We start from the raw sequence: 6045 nt of genomic DNA on the forward strand, positions 1-6045 counted from the left end.
GTATGAAAAGTTTAATTTCACAGAAAATTTTTCTATATGTATTACTGTAATTTTAAATGTATACTTAATAGATCTAGTAAATGCGTGCATTCACTATTCACTGAGAGTAAACAAATGCACATGGTTGGGGCGTGGCTTAACGCACTTGGGAACAAGGACCAACGGGCCACAGCAGTTAAAGCTGCTGCAGAGCCCAGCTGGTGTGGATCAATGGTTGAGCATGGACCCCTGAACCAAGAGTTCACTGGTTCAATTCCTAGTCAGGGCACATGCCTGGGTTGCGGGCTTCATCCCCAGTAGGGGGTGTGCAGGAGGCAGCTGATCAATGCTCCTCTGTCATCAATGTTTCTATCTTTATCCCTCTCCCTTCCTCTCTAAAATCAATAAAATAAAAACTGCTGCAGAAAGTCATCTCAGGTGACAGCAAAACCAATCACTGTGCGTGATGTGCTATGTTCACATGCTAATCATTCCTGAACATTGTTTAGGAGCAGCAAGTTTTGGATTTAAATATGTAGACTATAGTTGTAGACTTGTAATATTTATGTCGGTGAAATTACCAGTGTTTTTTCCAACACATGGCCTATTTGCTAAAATTTGTTTAAAATAGCCCAGCTGAGCCAAAACCGGTTTGGCTCAGTGGATAGAGCATCCGCCTGCGGACTGAAGGGTCCCAGGTTCCATTCCGGTCAAGGGCATGTACCTTGGTTGCAGACACATCCCCAGTAGGGGGTGTGCAGGAGGCAGCTGATCCATGTTTTTCTCTCATCGATGTTTCTAACTCTCTGTCCCTCTCCCTTCCTCTCTGTAAAAAATCAATAAAATATATTTTAAAAAAATAAAAAATAAAATAGCCCGGCTGGGGTTGCTCAGTGGTTGAGCGTGGACTTAAGCACCAGGAGTTCTGGTTGGATTTCTGGTCAGGGCACATCCCTGAATTGCAGGCTCATTCCTCAGTAGGGAGCATGCAGGAGGCAGCTGATAGATGATTCTCTCTCATCATTGATGTTTCTATCTCTCTCCCCCTCTTCTTTCCTCTCTGAAATAAATTTTTTTAAAAAGAGGTAAAGTGAGAGAGGGGCATTTAAGGCCATTGCGCACTTAGAGTTGCTTCAAGACATTTTTGGAACAAGATAGAATAAACACTGATTAAGAGATAGTAAGTATAAACACTGTAGACAATCGAATCCTCTAGTCATGTAACTGGAAAATAAAGACTGTAATTCTACAAATTATGGTATCCCCTAATTCAACTTCACTTTTTTTTTAATATATTTTGATTTTTTGTGCTGTCTTCTGCACACCCCCCACTGGGCATGTGCCCGAAACCAAGGTACATGCCCTTGACCGGAAGTGAACCTGGGACCCTTCAGTCCGCAGGCCGACACTTTATCCACTGAGCCAAACCGGTTAGGGCTCAACTTCACTTTTGATGCAAGACCTCTGTCAAATGTACTCAAAAAGTCAGGAGGCTTTGTCTGGAAATAAATGACAAAGATTTATTCAAGGACCTCAGTGTTTGCAACTGTAAACACAATTAGGCAAAAACTTAGAAGTGTTCCAAAGAAGAGAAAAAAGTTAAGAGTTTTTACAGTAAAAAGAACATTCTTGAGAATTATCAGTTTTACATTTTAAACCCTAGGATTGTCAGGATGGTTATCAGTCAGATGTCAGGTGGTCTGGAAGATGGGTGCCAGGAGGTCTGGTCATGTCCAGTGGCCTAGAGAATAGATGTTAGCTGGTCTGGATATGTGAGTCCTTCAGTGGGGTTGTCAGAGGGTTACCTGGACGTCTGGTGTGTGTCCAGATATATCCAGGCATTGACACAGGACTGGAAAGTTCAAAAGGTTCACAGGCTAGTTAGAACAAGAATAGAGTCTTTCCTCATGCCTCAAACTTCATAATGTTAATAATTGTAGCAGCTTGGTTAAAGTGACTATTTTATATATTTCCCATCTTCACTCTTTTTCATTTCTACTGCTTATTGCATGAACTAGTTATGCACTCTGATGCCAAGTTCTTTATAAAGTGAATCTTTGTTTGCAGTTATGTTCCATCATTATGTCAGGTTTGTGTTCCTTGCCTTTCCTCCAGAACAACAACAACCCCCCCCAGAAGCTGAAAGCTCCTCTCACTCCACTCCAGCCTCACTGACCCTGTTATTAGAACACTAGTGGCCTGGTGCATGAAATTCGTTTACATTAAAAGGGGATTAATTAGAGGAAATATTTTAATATTGCTGTTTGCCCTTTCTCTATAATAGAAGTGTCAGAGATGAAAGAGAATTAGTAAAATGTATATGAAAATCTCCCTCCTGTCAGAGTCTGGGGCGCGCCACGGGACCCAGAGTCAAGTCCCTGCCCACCCACGCGCACCTCAGAATCCCGTGAGACCCAGACCTGGGCGGCCCCACCCCCATCAAGCCCTGCTGGGGTTGGGGGAAGTAGCCTCAGGTCCCCCAGCCTGGCGCCAGGGTGGAGGGCACGGCCTCAGGTCCCCCGGCCCCTGCTCGAGGATGTGATGACCATTTGCATATTAGCTCTTTATTATATAGGAGGATTAGTCAAAGCCTACTTAAACTCCCAAACTGAATTATTCCTTTTGCTTTTAGTATTTCTCAACTGGAAGACTCCCCCTTCTTGTTAAATCCATGAAGATGTGTCCTATATCCTGGGATTTACTTTTGGTAGTTTATAGAAGATGGAGTTCAGTTTAGGCTATAATGATCAGAGAGAGTGGTACTAGACACCTCCATTGGTGTGATTTAAATGTCATGTTAGGAGCTTAATCTGGTGGCAGCATGCAGCATCAAATGAGAAGGGCACAAGAGAACAGGAGGCCGCTGAATAATTAAGGCTTGATTTAATAAGTGTCTTAAAGGAAAGTGGTGGTGGGAAGGTGTGGGAACCCCTTTCACATCCCACGTGGTTCAGGGTTCAGGTTCAGGGTTTGGGTTCTGAAGGAGGCCGCACACAAATGAAAGAGACTAGAAACGTATTATTTGGGAATATTGGGGGCCAGGTGGGAGCCCACCTCTAGGGGGAGGACTACCATGCGCTCTGGCCTAGCTATCCCTTTTATTAAGATTATGGGATACACCCATAGCCTTTAGGCAGGCAATTCCAATAATAGCCAATCAGCAAGAATTTACATAAGACTAACAGGTGGAGGCTGCTTCAGCTACCAATGTCTCAACTAAACAGTGAGTGATTAGCTCTGACCTTTCAGAGCATTTAAGGTTAACCAGCCTTCCGGGTTCCCTGGGCAGGAAGGTGTTAGGGAAGCGTGGAGAAGACTAGTTAGTCTGTCACAGAGGGAGGGAAGTGGGAGGATTGGGAATTGTCTCAGACCTGGTGATTTTTAAAACAGGCTATGGCCAAAACCGGTTTGGCTCAGTGGATGGAGCATCGGCCTGCGGACTGAAAGGTCCCAGGTTCGATTCCGGTCAAGGGCATGTAACTTGGTTGCGGACACATCCCCAGTGGGAGGTGTGCAGGAGGCAGCTGATCGATGTTTCTCTCTCATCGATGTTTCTGACTATCTATCCCTCTTCCTTCCTCTCTGTAAAAAATCAATAAAATATATTTAAAAAAAACAGGCTATGCTTGTCCAAAGGACAGCTGGAGATACAGGACCAATGTCAGAGGAAGGATCAGGGCCAAATGGATGAATCTGGAAGTCACTATATGGAAGTGAAAGCTCAAATGGTATGTTGCACTGGGAGTGCTAAAATGTGGAGGAATCAGAACCAGACAGACAGAGGGCTGAACAAACTAGGGCCCTCCAAAGGAGCTGGAAGGCAGGGAAGAGAAGGAGTCAGGAAGTACCTAGAGTGAAAGAAACCCAGGAGTGAGCAGATAGATGCCAAGGATGAACAAGGATGAACATGTGGCCTCTGTCAGAAGGGAGCCAGAGAGTACTTATTTCAATAGCCTGGACTCTTTTTTTTTTTTTTTTAAATATATTTTATTGATATTTTACAGAGAGGAAGGGAGAGGGATAGAGAGCTAGAAACATCAATGAGAGAGAAACATCCATCAGCTGCCTCCTGCACACCTCCTACTGGAGATGTGCCCGCAACCAAGGTACATGCCCTTGACCGGAATCGAACCCGGGACCCTTCAGTCCGCAGGCCGACGCTCTTTCCACTGAGCCAAACCGGTTTCGGCTCAATAGCCTGGACTCTTACACACCAAACAGGTAATAACTCACATCTGCAGCAGGGCTGGAATTAGGGGGAGGCACCTACAATTTATTAAATTTTGCACCCAAGGTGCCTCACTTGCCTTACTCTAGGCTTGTCCCTGTACTGAAGAGAGGACTGAAAGGGGGGGAGGGGAGAGATGAGGATAAAAACTTTCACTTTTTACTCTGAACATTTCTGTGTTGCTTGACTCATTAAAAAGACCATTGGGCTGGGTGTTGTACTTGACCTGGTGCACCACTCCAGCTTCCTTGCCCTCAAGCTTCCAGCTAGCTTTGGCTGGTAGGAAACAAGAGTTTGTACAGAGAAACAAGGTCAGAAGGTGAGAGAACCCAGTGTTTATTCCTTTTATCCCTCAACAATGTACTTGTGGCAATGGCTTCATTTGTCCTCTTGGATGCCCTTCTTTCATGGCTCCACATCTCTTTCAGCTGATAACACCATTCTCCCTCTGTGCCTTTAAGCCTACAGGTGGTAACAACTTTCTGCTCAGGGTACCCCACTGTACTTTTCTGATTCCCTTAATCCAGACCTTATCTCTGTAAGTAGACTATTAAATTCTTATTGATTAAACCCTTTCCAGTATGCTATCCTGTCTGTACAACCATACATTTATGTATTACAAGGGTTTAAAAATGTACATAGGTAGAAAGTGCAGTGTTTGAGGTACAAAACTAAGGAGCAAGACATTGCAATGAGCCTTAGCTTCTGTATCAGTAAAATAGGGTTTGTGTGTGAGAAGATCATGTAAATTGCTCAGTAAGTTTTTCTATTATTATTGTTATTATAAAGAGCAAGAATATGGCAATTAAAAATACATGCCTTCTTTCCTTTCCCCCTGCAGCCACGCCATGGGTATGCTCAGGCTTCAGAATTGGCTCTCCTCCAGTGTCCTCCGCTGTGGCAAATCTGGCTGGATACAAATGAAACCAATGAAATCGCCAGTGCCAACTCCTTCAGCACATTCGGAAGCTGGCCAAAGATGGGCTGAGCATCCGGAAACCTGTGACTGTCCATTCCCAGGCTCGATGCCAGAAAAACACCTTGGCCCACAGGAAGGGCAGGCATATGGGCATAGGTATGTGAAAGGGTACAGCTAATGCTCGAATGCCTGAGAAACTAACCTGGATGAGGGGGATGAGAATTATTCGAGGGCTACTCAGAAGATAACCGTGAATCTAAGATTGACCGCCATATGTACCACAGCCTGTACCTGAAAGTGAAGAGTAACATGTTAAGAAACGAGCAGATTCTGCCAAAACCGGTTTGGCTCAGTGGATAGAGCGTCGGCCTGTGGACTGGGGGGTCCCACGTTCGATTCCGGTCAAGGGCACGTAACTTGGCTGCGGGCACATCCCCAGTGGGGGGTGTGCAGGAGGCATCTGATCGGTGTTTCTCTCTCATCGATGTTTCTAGCTCTCTATCCTTCTTCCTTCCTCTCTGTAGAAGATCAATAAAATATATTAAAAAAAAAAAGAAAGAAAAGAAACGAGCATATTCTTATGGGACATAACCACAAGCTGAAGGCAGACAAGACCCGCAAGAAGCTTCTGGCTGACCAGGCTGAGGCCCGCAGGTCTAAGACCAAGGAAGCTCACAAGCACCGTGAAGAGCGGCTCCAGGCAAGAAGGAGGAAATCACCAATACTCTGTCCAAGGAGGAAGAGACCAAGACATAAAGCTCCACCTCTTACCCGTATACTAGTATACTGGCCTTGGCAGTATACTAGTATACATGGCTCAATCATTCAATAAAGTAGCGTTCATCTAAAAATGCATAAATAAATAAAAATTTAAAAATGAAAACATATGCCTCCCACTCTGCTAGGAATCAAATAATTT

General features: G+C 44.6%; 1 pseudogene across 1 annotated transcript; it reads left to right on the plus strand.

The window, feature by feature from the left end:
• The first annotated feature begins 5055 nt into the window (after positions 1-5055).
• On the plus strand, positions 5056-5882 carry LOC308252602 (large ribosomal subunit protein eL19-like; annotated as a pseudogene). The gene is made up of 2 exons: positions 5056-5437; positions 5682-5882. The product of its transcript is annotated as a large ribosomal subunit protein eL19-like (transcript).
• The last annotated feature ends 163 nt before the right edge of the window (positions 5883-6045 follow it).

The sequence above is a fragment of the Plecotus auritus genome, assembly GCF_963455305.1.
Source record: "Plecotus auritus genome assembly, chromosome: 7".
In the NCBI taxonomy this organism is placed as follows: domain Eukaryota; kingdom Metazoa; phylum Chordata; class Mammalia; order Chiroptera; family Vespertilionidae; genus Plecotus; species Plecotus auritus.